This window comes from Podarcis melisellensis (genome assembly GCF_964234715.1).
Source record: "Podarcis melisellensis genome assembly, chromosome: 1".
NCBI lineage: Eukaryota > Metazoa > Chordata > Lepidosauria > Squamata > Lacertidae > Podarcis > Podarcis melisellensis.
This window is the reverse complement of record NC_138528.1, coordinates 6,010,859-6,026,523: the sequence shown is the minus strand read 5'-3', so window position 1 is coordinate 6,026,523 and position 15,665 is coordinate 6,010,859. Positions and strand designations below refer to the sequence as shown.

General features: G+C 48.6%; 2 protein-coding genes across 3 annotated transcripts in view; one reads left to right on the top strand and one right to left on the bottom strand.

The window, feature by feature from the left end:
- TBPL2 (TATA-box binding protein like 2) overlaps positions 1 to 15,665 on the top strand; it is a 276,663-nt gene that overhangs the window by 88,293 nt on the left and 172,705 nt on the right. The window lies entirely within an intron of this gene.
- SLC35F4 (solute carrier family 35 member F4) overlaps positions 1 to 15,665 on the bottom strand; it is a 130,497-nt gene that overhangs the window by 83,976 nt on the left and 30,856 nt on the right. The window lies entirely within an intron of this gene.

Here is a 15,665-nt window from a genome sequence, read left to right as displayed (position 1 = left end):
TTCCCACCGCAGCGGTACCTACTTATCTACTTGCACTGGTGTGCTTTTGAACTGCTAGGTTGGCAGGAGCTGGGACAGAGCAGCGGGAGCTTTGAACCGCAGGGTTTGAACCGCTGACCTTCCGGTTGGCAAGCCCAAGCAGCTTGGTGGTTTAGACCACACCACCACACACATCCCTTTACCTTTGCTCTGTGATATAACGCATTACTGAATAATGTCTGTCTGATTGGGGATTTGGTGAAAGCCATTGCACTTAAACTCCCAAGGGGAATTATACACACACACACCCTCGCTCCGGTGAGCATTTCCTCTCCCAAGTGTGAAAATACATCCAGCAGGTCCACAAGACGTCCAGGAAGGTTTGCCATATGTCCTCTTTTTCCAGGACATGTCCTCTTTTTCGCAATGGGAGTCATCATAGAGATCTATAGTTAAAAGCAGAAGTCGGCAAAAGTGTCCTCTTTTTTGCTCTTCAAAATATGGCAGCTCTATCCAGTGGGAAGAATTCCATGCAGTGAAGCCGAGGGCAGGTGGCAACAACTGCGCTGTGAGAATTTCTAGGAAACAGCAGACTTTGGCTGTGATGAGTTTGCAGAGTTTAAAGCAAGTGACCTATATTTTAGGATGAGCTCTCAGGCTCTGAGGGCAAGGGGGTGGCGCTGTGAGTTAAACCACAGAGCCTAGGACTTGCTTATCAGAAGGTCGGCAGTTCGAATCCCCACGATGGGGTGAGCTCCCGTTGCTCAGTCCCTGCTCCTGCCAACCTAGCAGTTCAAAAGCACGACAAAATGCAAGTAGATAAATCGGTACCGCTCCAGCGGGAAGGTAAACGCCACTTCCGTGCGCTGCTCTGGTTCGCCAAAAGCAGCTTAGTCATGCTGGCCACATGACCCAAAAGCTGTACGCCGGCTCCCTCGGCCAATAAAGCGAGATGAGCGCCGCAACCCCAGAGTCGGCCACGACTGGACCTAATGGTCAGGGGTCCCTTTACCTTTACCTTTACCTCAGGCTCTATTGTAACTCCAAAGCAGTAACTCCAAATCGTGCTCGCTGCCAGGGAGAAAAGGGGCGAGCCGGTGGCTGCCCCGACCTTATGTGGCCTCTAAGAGGCCCGCCCCTGCCGCCAGCCGATTGGCTGGCGCGCGGGGGTGTGACTGGGGAATCCCTGAATCCCGCGAGGCTGACCTCAGCCTCGCCGGAACGTGGGGGGTGACTGGGGAAACCCTGCAATCCCGCGAGGCTGACCTCAGCCCCGCGGGAGTGTGGGAGGGGTCGTGAGCCCGCAACTCCACCCCCTCCTGAGGATCGGTAGTGGCATTTCCAAACTTTTTGGGGCAACATCTCCCTTGCTTCCAAAAACTTATCCCCAGTGCCCCTTATTCTAGAAAAAGGATTATTCCGAATAGCAGTTTCCATGGCCTACTAAGGAAGATAATAACACAGTAACATTCAAAACAGTAATAATTAATGGTGCACGTATTCAGGATCCAATTAAAATTATTTAGTTTAATTAATTCAGGAAAACTGACAAAGTTGATCCAGTGAAATCAGCTTTTCAAAGTCTTACCGCCATTTACCTCAGCGCCCCCTGCCATCCCCTTGCCTCTTAGGAATCCCTCCCCCACAGGGCATGGTATGGCCCACTTGGGGATCCTGGCACCCACCAGATGTTTTGTACTACAATTCCCATGGGCAAAAACATCTGGCAGCATCTGGTTGGGAAAGGCGGCTCTAAGCTCTCCTGCAATGACATAATACAGCTTAACATAAGTACAAGAGGAATGAGATCTTCATTTTCCCCCAGGAACTCAATGCAGGATCCAGACACAGAGAAAATATCCATGCCTTTCAAATTACAATTCCCCCAGTGAGCAGCTGTGAACCGTTTCACCTCAATAAAGCCGGTCCTTTGTGCCAGCAGCTCACCCAAGATTTCTGAAAATCTGAATTATGAAACTGCTTGGAATTCTAATGCGCTCATTTGTGAGGTCTGCGAGCTGTTCCCTATTTAAGTCCCAAATGGCTGAGGAATGAAAGGTGGAACTGGGGGGGGGGGGACTCGTTGAATAGCAGAAGGGACTGCAATGCCATTAACTTTTTGCTGGCTCGCTCTTCTTAAAAACTATTATTACAGCTTCTCAGAAAGTCCACTTTCCCCACCCCCCACCTCCAGTGTTATTTCAGCCTCCCCAGGGAGGTCCGCTGGCCTCAGGAGAATTCTGCTGGCAAAGTTGGACGCTGAATGATGACACGTCTCAAAAGTTGGGAAAAGTGCACCCAGCGCTAATTGCTTTCCTTGCAATTGCAGAATTGCAGAACCGCTCCTGGATGTCTTTGCCACGGCTGAGCATGGGCAGAATGTCCTTTGCTCATCATGACAATCTGTTCTCTTGCAATATTAGAATTTGGGGCTTTGAACACAGCTGGAAGGGGACGCGGGTGGCGCTGTGGTCTAAACCACAGAGCCTAGGACTTGTCGATCAGAAGGTCGGCGGTTCGAATCCCCGCGACAGGGTGAGCTCCCGTTGCTCAGTCCCTGCTCCTGCCAACCTAGCAGTTCGAAAGCACATCAAAGTGCAAGTAGATAAATAGGTACCACTCCAGTGGGAAGGTAAATGGCGTTTCTGTGCGCTGCTCTGGTTTGCTAGAAGCGGCTTAGTCATGCTGGCCACATGACCCAGAAGCTGTACGCTGGCTCCCTCGGTCAGTAAAGTGAGATGAGCACCGCAACGCCAGAGTTGTCCACGACTGGACCTAACGGTCAGGGGTCCCTTTACCTTTAACGAAGCAGGAAGATCCAGGAGAGACAGGAGAATGGACTTCTTCACTAGGGATGGCCAAGAATGGCTGGCTGGAATTAGATTCAGTTTGCACTGAAAGGCAAACAGATCTCATTGGCCCTTTCCAAAGCAGTAAATGAACCAAAACATGCCTACTTTCTGCTCTTCCCTGAATTTTGCAGTGAGTTCTCCAAGCAGTTAACATGTATGAAAGAGTGCATACTAGAGTAAGATTGTGTATGTTGAGATAAATTTCCACTAAAACGTCAACAAATTTTCATGTGGATTTATTTTGAAAGCCGGCTGATGTGGAAATGTGAAGATCTGAACTGAGGAATGGACAAACGAGAAACAGAAAGGAGGCGAAACTGGTGTATTCACCCTCCCTATTCTTCACACTGTGCATGGAATTCATTCCCAGAAGAGGCACTGGAAACTCAGGGTGCTTCAGTTTCAAGAAAAAGATGTGTGAATGCTGTTACATACAAGTTTGAGGAAAACACAACTTAACTCATTCCAGAAGATGTTGGAGCACTCCAAATCCGTGGCCCTTGCAAAAAAAAAATAGTAGATCTGGCTGAAAAGCAACACACTGAGATTTGCACTGATTGTTGCAAGACATCCCTAATTGTCATCATTGCATAGTTATAATATTAGTGCACCATCTTAGAAAGGGACATGGCTGTGACTATGGTGAAGAGACCCTGTACAACTGAATGTGCCAGTACACCGCTCCATATCAGTCCATCAAGTTTGAACTAAGCGGGTTTCCAAACAAAATGCGAGCCGAAACTAAATTCTGCGACATTTCTCTTTCCAGAAACATTTTGCCGGCTACTGTTAGCAGCAGAGTACAGTGGTACCTCGGGTTACATACGCTTCAGGTTACATACGCTTCAGGTTACACACTCTGCTAACCCAGAAATAGTGCTTCAGGTTAAGAACCTTGCTTCAGGATGAGAACAGAAATCGGGCTCTGGTGGCGTGGCGGCAGCAGGAGGCCCCATTAGCTAAAGTGGTGCTTCAGGTTAAGAACAGTTTCAGGTTAAGAACAGACCTCTGGAACGAATGAAGTCCTTAACCCGAGGTACCACTGTACTGACAGGAAGGGCCATTGGCCTGATCCAGCCAGACTCTTCTTGCAATCCCCCTTGGGGCAGTTAGAAAGCAAGAGATAAATGATTTGAGCAGCTGCCGCCTCTTAGAAGGACAGGAATTTCATGCCACATTGCAAGCCTTGCCCATGCCAGCCGGGTAAACTGCACAGAGAAGTGAGGATAACTGGAAGATAACTGGAAGAATTCCGGCTCTGGTGGTCCAGAGACCTGAAGCAGAACGGCTCTAAGTCTCTGTCTCTCACAATAACAACACACACACACACACCCGCCACCGGCTGTCAAGCTCCCGTGAGCGTGTCTGGCCAAGGCATCCTGGAAACATGATTTCTTCTTATCTTGCAGTAAACGGGAAGGAAGGAAGGCTTTTATACTAGCAGTTTATACAACAGCCTCCTCCCAGCCTGGTCGGTTGTCTCAAGAGGCTTTGGACTACAGCTTCCAGAAGCCAGCGAGGAAGGAAGGCTTGCAGAATAAAAACTGCTCTGCTTCAAGACTGGGGTAGTACCTCTGGTTCATGCTCCTTCTGCGGTGGTTTGTCCTCCAGCTTTGGTCCCCACCCGGCACTAAGCCCTCACCTGTGGCTCCTATAAGCTGTCAACATGCAACAGCGGTTACAAACCGGGAGCGGCATCGACTGGCTGGCTAAACCAGGTGACGGGAGCTGATGGGGCTCAAACCCTCATTGAGTTAGGGGCTTCCCCTGCATGTGAAGACAGACTCTGGAGGATAGAGCAGACAAGACCAAGAGGGGGTCTGACAGTCAAGAAGGCGGTACATACCCATTCAAGAGAAAGGGTTTGAGGGTAAACCCTGAGGAGTAATCCATACTCGCTGCCTTGCAGGACACCTCCGGCAAAAGAACAAGCTAAAGAGTAAACCAGGGGTCAGCAATGTGTGACCCATGGGCCACAAGCAAGTCACAGGGGCAGTTTAACCGGCCCACGAGCCGCCCCCGAACCAAGCTGCCCATTCAGCGAGTCCTCGCGCTCTGCGGCATTTTTTCATCTCCGCCAAGCTAAGCAGTTGGCTCCTTACTTCTCTCGCCCTGACCTAGCCACTGTGATCCATGTGACGGTCACCTCCAGACTGGATTATTGTAACTCGCTCTACGTGGGGCTGCCCTTGAGACTGACCCAGAAACTCCAGCGGGTGCAGAATGCTGCAGCGAGACTCCTTACGGGGTCTTCGCTGCGAGACCACATTCACCCGGTGCTATACCAGCTGCACTGGCTCCCGGTGGAGTACAGGATCAGGTTTAAGGTGCTGGTTTTAACCTTTAAAGCCCTATACGGCCTAGGACCCTCGTACCTACGGGACCGCCTCTCCTGGTATGCCCCACAGAGAAACTTACGGTCTTCAAATAAAAACATCTTGAAGGTCCCAGGCCACAGAGAAGTTAGGCTGGCCTCAACTAGAGCCAGGGCTTTTTCGGCTGCGGCTCCGATCTGGTGGAACGCTCTGTCACTAGAGACTAGAGCCCTGCGGGACTTGACATCTTTCCGCAGGGCCTGCAAGACAGAGCTGTTCCACCAGGCCTTTGGCCAGGGCACAGCCTGACTCCCTCCCTCGGCAATCTTCGTGGAGCTCTGGCACAATGCTTGCCAGTGGCTTGATTTGAATCAATTTTACAATGAATGATTTTAGAGTGTTGTTTGTACTGTACTTTTGTACTGTTTTATTTTTGTTAGCCGCTCTGAGCCCGGCTTTGGCTGGGGAGGGCGGGATATAAATAAAATTTATTATTATTATTATTAAACTGGCACAACATGGTGCGGGGACTTGGCACTGGGAATCACGTCTGCACATGCCCAGACGCCGGAAATTGTGTGCGTGCGATCTAGCCCTTGGAGAGATCTCCCCAGGACTTGACCGGCCCAGGCAGGTAAAACCTTGCCAACCCCTCGAGTAAACCCTACACAAATCCGGAGTGGAGTTGCTAATATGGTTGGATGGCACCTCCTTCCAGCAACTCCTGCAGCCAAGCTGTTGCCACATGTTTTGCTCTGCCGAAGGAATGATCGCCGGGTGTGGAGCACACTTCCACCCATCGAGTGTAGAGCACACTTCCAGCCGCAGTCAGGCCTCAGCTGTCTGACCACGTGACCTTCAGGTGTCGAGCACACTTCCGCTCACCTGTTGTGGAGCACACTTCCACCCGCAGACAAACCACAGCTGTCTGAACATCATGCCCTCTCTCTAACCTTTGCTCTCTTAGTGGTCTCCCGTGCCCTGTCTGTGACCTTTGCCTCCTTCATCATACATTGTTCAAGGGGGAAATGATGCAGTGGAAACAGGTGCCAAAATAACTTTGTACCACCCCACGATCTCTTGATTGGAAGATGTGTAAAGGTGACAGTCCAAATGTATCTGACTGGTTTTGCAGAGTGTGCTAATAAAAGGAGCCTCTACAGAGCTAGCCGGCAGCTTGTCTTGGAGCATGCTTGCCAGCGTGCTTCTGCACAGCTCACCTGCACCCAACCTCCGGTTGTCCTCCGTTATTCCTACACTCTCCTTTCCTTTGGATCACATCAGCGAGGTTGAGAGGGGGGGGGGTCTTGTCGTCAGGGCAGCCCAAGACCTCCATGCACAGCAAAAAAACAACATAGCAGGCAGCAGTTACAAGTTATAAGCTCAACTTGATTGGTGTAAGGGATGAGATGCCTTCTTTGGTGGGAGAGATCATCATGTCTCCCTGGTCTCCTACTGCCCGCCTTAAGCTGTGGTCCTCTATCGGCCTCTACAGTCACAGCTGTAACTCTCCAATGGTTTGACTTCCATCCCACTGTTCTCTTGTCTCCCAAGACAGATGGATCCCAACAACCAAACAAGTTCAAGATCTCTTCGTTCATCTTGCCCTGATATGGAATTGGCTCTAACCTAAATGGGCATCTTCTGTTTGTTAAGAATCTGTATATCATGCAAAAGTGGGAGCTGTTTGACAGGGGAATGGACTCCCCCCAGAAAATGGTGAGCTCTCCTCCATTGGAGATTTCTAAGGAGTTGTACTCCTCACCTGGCTTTCCCTACCTGGTGCCCTCCAGGTGTTGTAAACCACAACTCCCATCAGCCTGAGCTGACCTAGACAAACTTTTCTTTAAAAAAGAAAAGCATTTGAATGCCTTGATTATCAAAACAAGGCATCAAAGCTTATTTCTTCCAACACACATTTAGCTTTTGCTTCTGCAGACAACTCTTCTGTCGGTTTTTTCAGACCATTACAGGGAAGACTCCAGGGACCAAGTCTTCACCTTCTTGCTTTGCTCTGGAAATGTACTGGACAAGAGAGGCAGAAAACGCCAAAGCCCAAAACCCAGCAAAATGCATCGTTTTGATTTGAAGCTTCTTTGAAGTGGAGCTCTGGGTTTCTGGACCGTCCGTGCGCCGGATTTAGAAGGCAATTGGGCTGGATCCGGCCCCAGGCCTTAGTTTGCCTACCCATGAACTACAGTATATAACTTTTAGAAGACATCTGAGGGCAGCCCTGTACAGGGAAGGGTTTTTAATGGTTTAATGTTTCATTATTAATAATAAAGTTGTTGTTGATGGAATAGGACATCCCTATTTTCATCGGAGGAATGTTGGAGGGCATGGCATCATGTTCCCAAAATGGCAAACCAGATGCCTATGGGAAACCAGGGAGCAGGATTTGACCACAAAAGCTCTCTCCATTTACTGTTATTTATTCCCCCCAATTTGAACTATAAAATGGTCATTTTCTTGAGTCAAAATGAGAGTACCCCTAAACATTTTTTAGGAAAAAAAGCACTGGGTACAACCACTGTGTTTTGTAACCATCGATAGCCCACTCCTTCATGAATCTGTCTCGCCTTCTTTGAAAGTGAAGGCCATCCAACGAGCTTCGTGGTTGAGCGGGGATTTGAACCCTGGTCTCCCGGCTCCTAGTCCAGCACTCTAACTGCTACACCACAGTGACTCTCATGACGTTCACCTGCCTTCCTTCAGCAACACTGGGGGAAGAGCCTCAGCGAAAGGGCTCAGCAGCAGCATATAATTTACGGCCTCCCGTTGCCACCAATTTAAGGGCAGCGCCACAGGCTTGCCCTCTTTTGACTCCAGCTGCAAATTCCGCCCATTATGCAAACATTGTGCGCAGCGCAATTAGAAAACAGGTCATCCATCTGCCCCTCGGATCGCCAGCCGTGCCTTCCTGGGAGTATTCCCCGAGGGAACGAACCCTGCCGCGTCCCTAAGGAAAGGTACCGTTTAAATTTAGGTTAGTGACCTACATTGCATGTAAACAAGCGCCTGCAAAGCTGGCATATTTCAATAATATTAAATGTCATCTTTCTAGAGCAGTAGATATGCTTCCTGGGTCCAGGTTTGCACCCCTCTTTGCATGGGATGGGTTTTGTGCTAAAAATGGAGCAGTCGGCTCCGTGGAAATGGGCTTAGCCTAGCTCTCCCCAGCTGGGTGCTTTTCAGATCTTCTGGACCACAAGTCCCATCAGCCCCTGCCAGCCCCACTACTGGTCAGAGGTGGTGGGGACTGTAGTTTGAAGTATCTGGTTGGGGTGAGGCTGTTTTAGCATGTTGCAGTGAAAACAACTGAGGCCATTCTTTGTCAACCTAGTGCCCTCTGTGCCATCTGGAGCTGACAGAAGTTGTAGCCCCAAACATTTGGAGGGCGCCAAGTTGGTGAAGGATGACACAGAGACCCATGACACCTTGAAGAATAGCTGATTCTGTTAGAATTCCTGCTCCGTGATTGCAGTCATGGGCTTGTTCTCTATCACATGACGGTATACGTTTTGACTCCACAGACTGGGAAGTGACGGAGACAGGATGTTTGTGTTACTGTGTTCCAGGAAGTGGGACTATTGTTCCTTGTTCTTTTTCTCTCTTTGCTGTCTGATGCTAGAGAGAGACGGAGCCATGTTGCAGTGCTCCGTGTGTGTTTATATGTAAATAAAGTAGATTAGCCAAAATGCTGAGTTGCTGAGGTCTGTTATGCAACTGCGCAAACTCTGCAGATCCCTAAGTGTGCCAGTGTCTGTTGGCATCGGTCACTGTGATGTTCGGGCTGAAGAAAGCTATGAAGCTCCCAAACGATCGACCAGGAGGGAGAGAACATGCCAGTCGGGCTGTGTCTCTACCAGGGTCCTACTCGAGTGTAGGCTGAACTCCTGACAGATTTGCCGTTGCCTTGCATCTTTACTCATTCATGAGAAAGGCTTTGGGAGCAAACCCTTGAGGAGGATAAATATCTGCTGCCTTCATTCCCTACGAGGGCTTTGGAGAACAACTCCCAGCAGCTGCCACCACCAGCGAGGAAGGTTGGCTTGCAGAATAGAAACTGCTCTGCTTCGGTACATTCTTTCACCTTTGGTGGATGTGCCCAAGGATTAAGGCTTTCTGGGAAATGATATATAATGAAATGAAAAAGGTATTTAAATATACCTTCCTGAAGAAACCAGAGGCCTTTCTCCTGGGCATGGTCGGCCAATTGGTGCCAAAGAAGGATAGAACTTTCTTTATGTATGCTACAACAGCAGCAAGAATACTCATTGCAAAGTACTGGAAGACACAGGATCTACCCACTCTGGAAGAATGGCAGATGAAGGTGATGGACTATATGGGATTGGCGGAAATGACTGGCGGAATCCGAGACCAGGGAGAAGAGTCGGCGGAAGAAGATTGGAAGAAATTCAAAGACTATTTACAGAAATATTGCAAAATCAATGAATGTTAGAACGATGTTGGATAGAAACTAAGTGGTTTCCAGCTGTAATGTTTTAAGAGAATATGGAAAAAAGGTTTAGAAGTAGGTTAAAGCTTATTGATAAGGATTTGCTGAATTAACAATTTGAATTGGAATACAAAAAAGGGAGGTATGAGGAGGTCTGGGACGTAAGTTAAAGGAAAATAAGTTATGGGAAAATTGTGTATTTTTAATTATTTTTATTTTTCTATTTTTGTTATTTTTTTCTTTTTTCTTTTTGATTTTTATTGTATTAATATTGAAAATTCCAATAAATATCTTTTAAAAAAAGAAACTGCTCTGCTTCAAGATCAGGGTGGTTCTCATTTGTGACTCCTAGAAGCTGTCAGCAGGCAACAGCAGCCACACCCCAGCAATGGCTTTGACTGAGCGGCTAAACCAGGGGAGGGTAGCTGATGGGTCTCAAACCTTCAGTGAGTTAGGGACTTCCTTTGTATGTGAAGACAGGCTCTGGCAGATGCAACAGATGGGACCAAGAGTGGGTTGAACAGTCAAGATTGCAGTTGCTAAACATGCTGTAGATGGAAGTGAGAGGTAGATGGGGCTCATCAACCTGGGAAGGCAGCCCATCTCGGAGAAGGAAGATTCTGGTCCTAAACCTCCGCTGCCTTGCAGGACATCTTTGGGAGAAGAAAGACCTAAGGAGTAAACTCTACACAAATCCAGAGTGGAGTCCCTAAGATGGTTGGATGGCGCCTTCTAAGTCTCCTTCCAGCAACTCCTGCAGCCAAGCTGGTGCCAAACATCTTGCCCTGCTTTCCTTTGGACCACATCAGCAAGGTGTGGTCTTGTGGTTTGGGCAGCTCAGGTAAAAAAGGTAAAAGGTAAAGGAGGCCTGGACGGTTAAGTCCTGTTAAAGGCGACTATGGGGTTGTGGCACTCATCTCGCTTTCAGGCCAAGGGAGCCGGTGTTTGTCCACAGACAGCTTTCCATGTCATGTGGCCAGCAGGACTGAACTGCAGAAGGGGATACCATGATACAAGCCAGAGCACATGGAAACGCTGTTTACCTTCCCGCCGCCGCAGTTCCTATTCATCTACTTGCACTGGTGTGCTTTCGAACTGCTAGGTTGATTGACTCGAACTCTGTCTGTTGATGGCCGGCCATCCTGAGTCAGCCCCAGACACACTGAACAAATGTCTGGCAGCTGGAAGTGAGTGTCCCGGTTTGCAAACTTTTTTGGAAGCCGAATGTCCAAAGCAGCTTCCAATTGGCTACAGGAAGCTCCTGCAGCCAATCAGAAGCCACGCCTTAATTTTTCAAACCATTTTAGGAGTTGAATGGGCTCCCAGAACAGATTAAATTCGAGAAACAAGGTACGACTATACTTATGTTAATTGTGTGACTTATGGGAATTATTGCCCTATTTTTAATTGTGCATCCCCGTGACAGAAAACAGCTTGTTTCTTGATGCTCTGGAGGATAGGACTCTGGAGGATAGGATAGGACTGATGGATTCAAGTGGCAAAAAGGACAAATTCCAGCTAAACAATAGGAATAACATTCTGATGGCAAGAGCCGTTTGACAGTGGAACAGACTCCCTCAGGAAGTAGAGGGCTCTCCTTTCCTGGAGGTTTTTAATTAGAAGTTGGATGGCCATCTGCCAGGGATTCTTAAGGTGTGATCCCTGCCTTGCAGCGGGTTGGCCTAGATGACCTCTTGGGGGTCCCTTCCAACTCTGCAATTTTATGGCTTAAAAAAACAACACAACTGTCAGGGAACTGCCATCGGAGCCAGAGGTGGAGGGAAGGCTCCAGAGGGATGCCGGAGAGGGTCCCAGTAGGGAGAGAGGCAGCCCATCTTCTGGGAAAGGAAATCAGCGTAGCACCAGTGGAGAAGGGGGGCAGATGGGGGAATTGGTGAGGAGGCTCCAGGACTCCTCGCCGGAGACCAGCGGGGAGAGCACGGGTCCTCCGCTGCCCACACCCTCCCTGCGCAGAAGACTTCCGCGCAGGGAGAGTAGGAGGAGACGAGGCGTCAAAGAACTTCTTTGCTGGAAGAAGTTCAAGAAACGCCCACTGACGGATTCTGCCAGCGATTGAGACAGCCACGGGTGAGTGGCTGTCCAGACAGAAAGGGTTCACCCAGGTAGCCCAGCCAGGTGTGGCGACGATTTACGCACGAGCAACCCCTAGAACCATTACATCAACCATTTTCAATCTATCTAATATGCACATTTTAGTCTACGTACACAAACCCTGCAGGAGGGATTCGAGTCATTAGTTGAAAACGCAAGCTAGGTCCCAATCCTGCCGCCTTCCCTTTAATTCTGTCAGCTGCCCGATCCACCGATGTTTTACTTGCGCAATTTCGCTGGTGGCATCTCCTCATTTGCGCCGCGGAAATAATAGCCCGTGTGCAGCCAAGGAAGAAGTGTTTTGCCTGCGAAAAGGGGCTACGTGAACAATTAACAATAATGATAGCTCTTTGTAGCGAGCTGGAAATGCCTCTTTATTACTCAGATGGAATGATTATCTAAATAATTGTTATCAAGGGATTCCTGAGCTTCTTTGTTGTCAAAACAAAACAAGGCTAAAGAGGAAAAAGGAGAGAGAGGGGAGGAAAAGAAAGAACAAATAAAGGAGGGCACATTGCAACAGCTTTCTGGCTTCTTTGATTCATATATTTATTGTGTCAACAGCCAGATGGAAGCAGCTTTGTGTGAGTTGAAGGGTAAGTAGCCAGGCAGCAGCAAAGAAACGTCTTTCTCCTGTCAACTGGCTTTGACTCGCTCCCATCCGAAATGTTTCGAAGTCGTAGATATATTCCCTCCCTCCAATGTCTGGAAATCTTCTCTTGATTCCCCCACCATTTGTCGCCTGTGTTCGGGGTTCGGAACACCGTTCCCCAGCTGCATGTCCGCCAGGTACTTTGTGCTACAATTCCCACCAAGCTCATGGGAGTCATAGTCCAAAAAAATATGGAGGGCACCAAGTTGGGGAAGGCTGTCCTGAACCATGAACGTCCAGTGGCAAATGATAAGAGATGAAAATAACGGTTTCAAATACTTTAGGTAAAGGTAAAGGGACCCCTGACCATTAGGTCCAGTCGTGACCGACTCTGGGGTTGCGGCACTCATCTCGCTTTATTGGCCAAGGGAGCCGGCGTACAGCTTCCGGGTCATGTGGCCAGCATGACTAAGCCGCTTCTGGTGAACCAGAGCAGCGCACAGAAACGCCGTTTACCTTCTCGCTGGAGTGGTACCTATTTATCTGCTTGCACTTTGACGTCCTTTCAAACTGCTAGGTTGGCAGGAACAGGGACCGAGCAACGGGAGCTCACCCCATCGCAGGGATTTGAACCACTGACCTTCTGATCAGCAAGCCCTAGGCTCTGTCGTTTAACCCACAGCACCACCCGTGTCCCATCAAATACTTTAGGGAGGGCTTATTTAGGGCAGCCAAGGAACAGAAACCAGGAATGAGGCTTACCAAGGAAGAATTCACAAGGGCTGGACTCATCAGAGATTGGAAACAACTATGGCGTCCTCTCCCTGGTGATGTTTCTGACTTGAATTTGTGGGATAACCAATCTCATATAACCAATGTTATTAACACACAAATGGATTAATACCATAGAGTAAGCTGTCCTGCCAGCTTAGGTCACTTCCCCTCACCTTACGAGGAATTTGTTCACCTCCAGTCAACTGTGTGTGGTTTGCAAGGGAAAATAGATCTAAAAGGAGTCCACTCAATGTGTAAAGAGGTTTGAGCTGGTTGCTCCAACTCAGACTGCATGGCCATTCTTGAGGAACTCTCACCATTTTGTAACTAAGCCAAGTCTTCCTGCCTGTGCAACTTTTCTGAATCACATGAATTTGACCTTTGGGGAGTTTGTAAGTAAACAATTTTTAATTTGTGAAATGTGTTTCTTTACCATTTCTGAAAGAAGAGGGCATCAATGCAGAAATCTCAACTAAAAGCATCCATGACAGACAGCCATCCAACCTCTGCTTAGAAACCTTCAAGGGAGCAGAGTCCACAACCTCCCAAGGGAGTCCGTTCTGCTGGCAAACAGCTCTTACTGTCAGAAAGTTCTTCCTGGTGTTTAGTCGGAATCTACAAGTATGTTTTTGTCCATAGCTGCTGGTGGTCCTGGTGTTCAATGAGCAGTGAGAGCAGGGACTCAGGGAAGAGCCTTTTTTGTGGTGGCTCCACATCTTTGGAATGACCTCCCCATTTAAGTGACTCTCCTTCCAAATTAATATACTTTTAGATGCAAGTTAAAACCCCATCTTTTTTGTCAGGTTGATGGAGTAAAGCCAGGCTTGTGTTAACTGTGTAACATATGGGAATGGTTGTCCTACGTTTGCACATCCCTGTGATGGAAAACAGCTTGCTTTCTCCTGCTCAGGAGGGTACGACGCCAACCAACAGATTCAAATGACAAAAAATGGAAATTCCAACTAAATAGCAGGAAGAACTTTCTGAGAGCCATTTGCCAGTGAACTCCCTTGGAAAGTAGCAGTCTCTCTTTCCTTGATGGTTCTTAAACAGGGATTGGGTGATCACTGTAGATGGTGACAGCAGCCACAAAATTAAAAGACGCCTGCTTCTTGGGAGAAAAGCAATGACAAACCTAGACAGCATCTTTAAAAGCAGAGATATCACCTTGCCGACAAAGGTCCGTATAGTAAAAGCTATGGTTTTCCCAGTAGTGATGTATGGAAGTGAGAGCTGGACCATCAAGAAGGCTGATCGCCCAAGAATTGATGCTTTTGGATTCTGGTGCTGGAGGAGACTCTGGAGAGTCCCATGGACTGCAAGAAGCTCAAACCTCTCCATTCTGAAGGAAATCAGCCCTGGGTGCTCACTGGAAGGACAGACCCTGAAGCTGAGGCTCCAAGACTTTGGCCACCTCATAAGAAGAGAAGACTCCCTGGAAAAGACCCTGATGTTGGGAAAGATGGAGGGCACAAGGAGAAGGGGACGACAGAGGACGAGATGGTTGGATAGTGTTTTCGAAGCTACCAGCATGAGTTTGACCAAACTGCGGGGGGCAGTGGAAGACAGGAGTGCCTTGCGTGCTCTGGTCCATGGGGTCACGAAGAGTCGGACACGACTAAACAACAACAACCCAACACTACAACCCTAGGATTCTATGTCCATTTTTGGTGAAGGGTGGTATAAAGAGGGAAAGTAAAGAAACGATAAAGACGCAAATCTGAAGAGGGCAAGCAAAGCTTACTAGTGCCGTAATTAGGATAAATATTGCCAGGCACTCCAGGAGCTCACGATTTCCAGTGGCTATTATTTCCCCTCCCCTCCCCTGGTAAATTATTTGTGAAGTGTGTCCGAATAGCATTAAGTGCTATCTTCATAATATGTTTTTCCCCTCAAACAAACACTTCTGGGGCTTCGGAGCATGAAATAAGTAAAGCTCCGCGGAGAGTGGTATTTTTAGCTCCCCGTGGCCACGTGACCAGGCAGCGGCTTCTGTTGCGATCATCAGTATCACAAATTTAAAATTGATTGAAGCAATAGGAGCGCCTGGCAAAGCAGGCAAGGCTGGAAGCAAGCAAGGCTTCCCGGACGCTTTTAATCAGGAACCAGGCGCAGCTGAGCAAAGCCACAGACGCGGTCAGGGAACTCCTGTTCCCTCCCAGGGACAAGCGGGGTCTGAGAGGCGGATCTCTGGCCACGGTCCCCTGGGACCGCTCGATCCGCTGGACTGCACACCATGCATAAGAACCTGACAAGAGCCTGCAGGATCAGGCCAAGGGCCCATTTGGTCCAGGATCCTGTACTCACACTGGCCAGCCAGTGGGCAAGCTGCAAAGAAACCAAGCTGCCAAGAATGGACAAGACCAGGAAAAAGTCCTTACCATCTGCTTTTATTCAGTATTCACAAACAGAGGCTCGGGAATGCAGCGTCTCTGAATAATGGTGTTGTCCCGAGTGAATCTTCACTCACTCTGTCTCTCTGACTAATAATAATAATAATAATTTATTATTTATACCCCGCCCATCTGGCTGGGTTTCCCTAGTCACTCTGGGCGGCTTCCAACAAAACACTAAAATACAAT